Raw genomic sequence first — 7,283 nt, 5'->3', positions numbered from 1 at the left:
TAGTGGTTTTCCTTTGAGAGATTAATGAACAAAATTAAGACATCTTATCACAATTGAGGAACCTGTGTGCGAGACTGCCCTAGTGTAATGCCAACTATAATGAATGTTATCATTGTAATATGAGGCAAGATAATACAACCAGTATAGTGTCAATTATCTGATAACCAGTTAAAATAAATGTGTAGAGATGCCGAGTAAACAAACCTGTTCCAATATATTTTTCTGTCAAGAGTTAACTGTAGTAAATAAGACAATTAACAGCAATGTCAGTTTAGGTCTCACATAGATAGACGCCATTTAATTTAACTGAATGTGCCAAGTAAGTTCAATGTCTTATTGCTGCCTGTTGATAACATTAAGTGTTTTATAAACATTGTTTTGTACAGCCAAGAGCATAACAGATTCTGCATGACAGTCCCGGTCACAATGACACTTTCAAAATCAACAAGGCTTAGCAAAAATGCATTTCACTTTGAGAGCAAACTCTTTTTGTATAATCACAGTAGGATTACATAGGAAAAATTAGGTGAGGAGATCGTTGAGGACACCAAAAAAGTGTGTGTGTTTGTGTGTGAAACAGAAGAGTAATGTTAGTAGGAGTATGTGGTTGGTTGTGGTAGAAAGGAAAAGGTGTGTGAAAGAGAAAGAGGAATCAGAAATTACTCTACACAAAGGATCCATTTATATAATTCTTCCCGTTTCTCAGTCAAACAGACAGAATTATAGAGCCTGAATGATGAAAGTTCTAGTGGAGTGGAGACTTGTGTAAAATTTCAAATCATTATTCTGGTCTGATGTATTTAATTCTCCTTTGCATCACACTAGGTATCATGCACATCTATGCTCGCATGGCACAACATTGTAGCTCTTCAGAAAATGCAGTAGAATGAATCTTGAGACATTTTAGTTTACATGTCTGAATCAACATCCCAGTGATACAGCTGTCTGCATGAATATATCAAAACTGAACAAACACGTGCTATTAGGCTTGGACATGCATCTGCATCTAGCAGTGGGATCCCAACCTTCTAATCTCCTGCAAAGCTTTGCTAGATCAATAAGAAATGTTATGCATTTTAATTGTGTGTGTTTTTCTGTCCTTACAGATGCACAGGGAATGCGAGAAGTAAGTAAAGGGTTAGAAGCTGCATCTCATTTTCTCATGCCACAAAGACAACCAAATACAACAGCTTTTTTCCAACACTGTTTTCACTGGGGGGTCACACACTGACACAAGACATGCCTGGCCTTAATGAATACCCACAGTGCCCTCTACTGGGGACAAAGACATGCACTTTTAAACTTCATATTCTACAAAAGTAATGCTGAATAAGAGTGCCAGTTTAGGCAACAGATGTTCACATCAATAGAACATGTAATTTTGTTCTTACCTGTCATCGAACTGTCCAGAGCCTCAGCCACACTTAGAGATTGGTGACCAACTTGACTAGATGCTGAACCTCTTGAGATCTGTGAAAGGGTCCAAGAAACGAAACATTTAAAATGTGAGTTTAACTTATGTATAACAGTATTTACTGTTTCTTTAGAATAAGAAATGCTTCAGTTTGTGCAGTGACGTCAAATCTTCCATGATAGGATCAAGGTACTAAAGCTATCACAGAACCCCCTTAATTAACTATTTAATGTATATTTGCAATATTCCTTTACCAGGGTATATGCAGGAATGCTGAAGTCAAATGTCATACCCTTTACATACATTTTAAGACCTCATCGCCACTTCGAGTTTTAACCGGTTACATTGGCGACACACTTTACCTCACATTGACTATATACAGTGTTGATTGTCCTTCCTCCTTATCTTCCAACCATTTGGACGCAAACTTGCATTTCCCCATAACGATGTTGTTTAACAACCGGCGTAAACGGAGCTTCGCACGTTATCAAGCAATGAGCGTGCGATGTCCTGTTCAGATGACGTCAAACCCAACGGGATGTCATAAATAAACTACACAGAATCACACTACACACCTACGCAATAATTACATTCAGGCAGACTGTAGAATACATCCTCTTTGGACAATTTATATACTTATGGAAAACAAGCTACAACATGTAATACCTTGGAAAATGTTGTTTAATACTTTTTAATAGCCTTAATTTTCGCTAAATTGATTTATCAACTTTTAATACTTTTTAAGACCCGCGGACACCCTGATTAAGCAATGCCGGGAAATGAACTCAGCCTGAGCTAAATGTTGACACAATTTGGATAACACTTGCCTGCTCTAGTTTGAAGTAAACCCGAAATCATCTCCAAAATTCACAGCAACGATTGGTCAATAGAGGTCCACGATACAAAAATAATTGCCAACTTTTTGATAATCAATGTATGATGGAAGTAATTTTTGTTAAAAAAAACGAGAGTTCCTTATCAAAAATGAGATGAAGATTTTCGCTATTCTGACATTTTAACATTTTATAGACCAAATGATGGTTTGAATAATCTAGAAAATAATAAAATTCATAATAACCCATAATAAAAATAACTCTAGTTGCAGGCCTAGTCACGGTAGATCTTTAGTATTTATTCAATAGCAACTATGGTAACAAGTTGAAAGCACTACTATTTATAGGTTACGGTTGTTGTTGTTGTTGTTGTTGTTGTTGTTGTGACTTATTTTGAACATAATGGAATATCAAACCAAATAAGCCACACTGCTACTGGTACGCAATGTCACAGAACACATTATTCTGACTGCACAGTGTGTGGTCCATTCTAGTTTAGGAACGAGCTCACTCAGAGGAAAGGAAGCAGATGTGTTAGTGAACATAACTATACTTTGACAGGACATCAATATACATAAGTCTATTTTAATGCAGGAGCTGTCTGACAAATGCTGCCAGCACAGCAGAAGCAAACACCCCCCAGGACAGGGTGTTCCTTACACGCTTTAATCTTAGATGTACAGAATGTGAAAAATTATGATCTTATGGAAATGATGCAAATAATCACACTGCCATCCTCCATTATGTGTATGTGACAGCCCTGCATTATGCAATGCAATGCATAGTGCACTGTCCACCTACCACTATTTTTATTCAGAAAGCAGAGTGATGGTGTGCATGTCTAATAAATATTGCACGAGGATACATTTGGACCATCTACCCCACTGCATAAATCAAGAAGCTTTCCAGCCCCACATTATCAAGGCTTCACTTAGTTGCATGGCCCTTCTGCTCTTCAGCAACTGTCTTCTTCCATCAAATGTTATATCTTTGTTAAACACAAGGCTATACTTATTAATCAAGGAATATTTTAACCATTATACAATACAACCAACTGCAATTTGTATTTTACTGAATGAGTGGGGGGTTTGAATACTCTACATTTAAAATGTCAACATGACATAATATAGACAAATTAATAAACATAAATAAAAAAATATATATGAAAAACTCATAATAAATACATTAATTAAAGAACAATACCTAATTCAAACCAAATACCTACCTCCAAAAGACCTACCTTTTCATGACAGCATGAAGGGACAGGTGTTACTGATAATATTAATTATGAGTTTCCTTAAATGTCCCACTTAGCCAGCCTAGAGTCAATTAGTAATGATTAAATACACCTGTGCTTTTACTATTATGGGTTAGCTGTCCCCAACTACAAATAATTACACTAAGCTAATAAGGCTTTTTATTAACAGAAATACTACACAACTGACAATGTTAAATCATTGCTGTTGCAGGCACATGTTTAAGCAGACATTAGCACTCCACTATATGGAGTTTATTAAATACACTTATCTGTGTATCAGATGATAATGCTGTTACGCAGTTGCTAGCTAGTACTCAAGAATGAGCTAAAACAATAGCTCTCCCCCAGATGCAAACATCAACATTTTCATTTGGTATTTTTTCCATTAATAATAAAAGTAGTTTTTGTCAACTCTGAAAAATAACCCTAAAGTAATTTTGAAGATCAATTTACCTGTAAAACACTTATCCGGCCGGACAATTATCCCTCCGCGGCCCCACAACATCACAGCACAAGTTTGAAATGTAGATGCGTGATTTGAGAAACACATGGCTAGGTTTTAATCTAAACTAGCTGCACGTCACCGTTACGCGCATGTAAAGCAGCAAGATACAAACTTTACAAATTAGGCCAAGAAGTGTGTTTGATATTTAAAACATATAAAATAAATTGTCGTTGTTTTGATGCGAATTGTTTGTTACCTTCAAAGTGTTTTATAATGTAAACATTTTCATTTTATAAAAAGTTTTTTTTAAAAGTACACGGCCAATCTTTTTTTTAATAGGCCTTCTTGTAATATTCAGGGAGTGTGGGAAATTGCAACATCAGTTGAGAAGTGTTGATATATCACGCAGTTTTTTAAAAGCCTGTAGGATATCAAGGCAGCAGGAGGAGGATTTCAGATGTTGCAACTTCTTTTCCAAAGGTTTCATCATTGATAGGATCAAATGGTGTCATGTAAATTGACCTGGTTGAAAAAAAAAAAAATGTCCATATCAAGATTTTTAACATTTTGACAGTGAAGAAAGAGGCAAATGTATTGCGTGATTTAAAGCCCGGGATGATTGTCAACAATTGAAAAGAAGGCCCATTTGTTATTATTGTAAATAATGATTCCTTGCATTTCTGAATTCAAAATTAAAATCTCAATTATAAAGTCTCTCTTATATGATATACCGATGATCCTCTGTGCTGCTTTTACGACTCTCTGAAGCCTCATCCTGTCGGCCTCAGTGCAGCTGGCGTACCACACTGTGATGCAGTATGTCAGTAGGCTCTCGATGGTAAAGCGGTAGAAGGTCACCAGCAGCTTAGTGGCCAAGTTGTTCTTCCTGAGCACCCTCAGGAAGTGCAGACGCTGCTTGGCCTTCTTGATGACAGCTGTGGTGTTGTCCTTCCAGGAAAGCTTGTTGGTGATGAGGACGCCGAGGAACTTGAAGGTGTGGACCCTCTCCACACACTCGCCTTTAATGTCGAGGGGAGCGAGGTTGGTAGTATTCCTCCTGAAGTCTACGATGATCTCTTTGGTTTTCGTGGGGTTCAGTGCCAGGTTGTTCACTGAACACCATGCTGAGAGCTTCAGTACCTCACTCCTGTAAGCCGACTCGTCTCCTCCTGACATGAGCCCCACCACAGTGGTGTCGTCAGCAAACTTGATGATGATGTTCTCTGGGTGGGCTGGACTGCAGTCGTGGGTGTAGAGCGAGTACAGGAGAGGGCTCAGCACACAGCCCTGAGGAGAGCCAGTGCTGAGAGTGCGGGTGGAGGAGTCATGGGGGCCAAGTCTCACACGCTGGGGGCAGTTAGTGAGGAAATCTTTGATCCAGGAACAGGTGGGTGGGGGAAGGCCTAGGTTTGATAGTTTGCAAACTAGAATGTCCGGGATGATTGTGTTGAACGCTGAGCTGTAGTCAATAAAGAGCAATCTGACGTAGCTCCCACGATGCTCCAGGTGGCCCAGTGCAGAGTGGAGAGCTATGGCTAGGCATCTTCAGTGGATCTATTTGCTCTGTAGGCAAACTGGTGTGGGTCGAGGGTAGAGATGTTATTGTGAAGACACAGTCAAAGTCAATGCAGATTATAAACAGCAGTTTAGCAAAGTCATCATCAGTTTTACTTACTGTAAGGAAGAATAAATGTAGGACGGATAAATATACAATGTTTTGAGTTTGAACCAGCTGTGAATTCCAATGAGGTCTAGATGGGGTTATAGGGGGATATAGAGAAGGTGAATTTCAGGTCAGCATGTGTGGGTGAACAATCTCTCTCGGCGCTGATGTCCTTCAGTTTTTAAACATAGATAAATAATGGATCTTCACAGTTTTCTTTTTGTATCTCAGAGTTAGCTGAAGTGGTTTGAGGCTTGAGGCAACTGGAAAGCGTCATGCTGAGCTGGAGCTCATAAAATACAAAAAAGCTGCTGATTAAATCAATCATGACCAAAGCCGTTCTACAGTTTTAACTGAAACTCGTCGATGAATTTCGAAACCAAAGCAGCAGGCTATCGTTGTGAGGCTGTCAGATATACGTTGAACATTTTAGTTTTCACCAGTACGTATAACCTAACATTACATTTTATGAGGGCTAGAATATATGTATTTATTTATAAGAAATCCGTCTGGATCTGCCGCTGTTTTTGTCATTTGTATCTTTGTTGAACTGCATCGCTGCTTGATGTTTGCTTCTCTAGTTTCAAACTTTCACCATTCAAGTTGGTTTTCCATCAATTGGAGATGCAGTTGATTTGGGGTTTTTGGTCGATGAAAAATACATTGCCAGCCTGAATGATGGGCAGAAGTCTCCTCTGGCTAATATGGATCACAAGGGAGCTGATGTCACTCTGCACAAGAGCGGTAAGCTGTAATAGACGCATTGCCCTCCTTAAAAAAATAAAAAAATAAAATGTACTTTGGGATTAATTAATGAAATGTTTATTCTTCAACTGGTTGTCAGTTATTTCTTACACTCTGACATCAGCTGTGATACAACATGACAATTGTAACATAGACACAGATTTACTGTACAGTGTTTGTTTATGTTTAAGCCTAGATTAGTTTCAATCAGGGGAGACTTTGATGATTGATTTAATTTAACAAAATGTTATTTATTGCCAAGAATACACGAATGAATGTAATAGTGTTGGGGATTAGACCCCATTGTGCTAAAAATATATACAGTTGCAAGAAAAAGTATGTGAACCCTTTGGAATTACCTGGATTTCTGCATAAGTTGGTCATAAAATGGAGGAAGCCACTGCTGTCCAGAAAAAAAATTGCTGAACGTTTGAAGTTTGCAAAAGAGCACCTGGATGTTCCACAGCACTACTGGCAAAATATTCTGTGGACAGATGAAACCAAAGTTGAGCTGTTTGGAAGGAACACACAACGCTATGTGTGGAGAAAAAAAGGCACAGCACACCAACATCAAAACCTCATCCCAACTGTGAAGTATGGTGGAGGGAGCATCATGGTCTGGGGCTGCTTTGCTGCCTCAGGGCCTGGACAGATTGCCATCATCGAAGGAAAAATGATTTCTCAAGTTTATCAAGACATTTTGCTGGAGAACTTAAGTCCATCTGTCCACCAATTGAAGCTCAACAGAAGATGGGTGATGCAACAGGACAACGACCCAAAGCACAGAAGTAAATCAACAACTGAATGGCTTCAACAGAAGAAAATAGGCCTCCTGGAGTGGCCCAGTCAGAGTCCTGACCTCAACCCAATTGAGATGCTGTGGCATGACCTCAAGAGAGAGATTCACACCAGACATCCCAAGAATA

The sequence above is a fragment of the Notothenia rossii genome (genome assembly GCF_949606895.1).
Source record: "Notothenia rossii genome assembly, chromosome: 2".
NCBI lineage: Eukaryota > Metazoa > Chordata > Actinopteri > Perciformes > Nototheniidae > Notothenia > Notothenia rossii.
This window is presented reverse-complemented; position numbering follows the sequence as displayed.